The sequence below is a fragment of the Penaeus monodon genome, chromosome 22, assembly GCF_015228065.2.
Source record: "Penaeus monodon isolate SGIC_2016 chromosome 22, NSTDA_Pmon_1, whole genome shotgun sequence".
Lineage (NCBI taxonomy): Eukaryota > Metazoa > Arthropoda > Malacostraca > Decapoda > Penaeidae > Penaeus > Penaeus monodon.
In genome coordinates, this window is record NC_051407.1 from 4,732,316 (window position 1) to 4,732,525 (window position 210).

The following is a 210-nucleotide window of genomic DNA, read 5'->3' on the forward strand; positions in this document are numbered from 1 at the left end:
ACCCACGTGTTTTGGAAGCGGAAAGGTATACACATTAACGCAGTCGCGGAGGCCTTATCAAATTTTGCTTGCACGCGTCGCACAGGGAAAAAAAACGTGTCGAGGCCAATTCAATTAGCGGCGGCGCGAACCATCATGGAAATTACGACGCTGTATCAACGATTATTCATAATTGTACAGCGCCTTCATTTGCCTCAGCTGGAAAGAGAT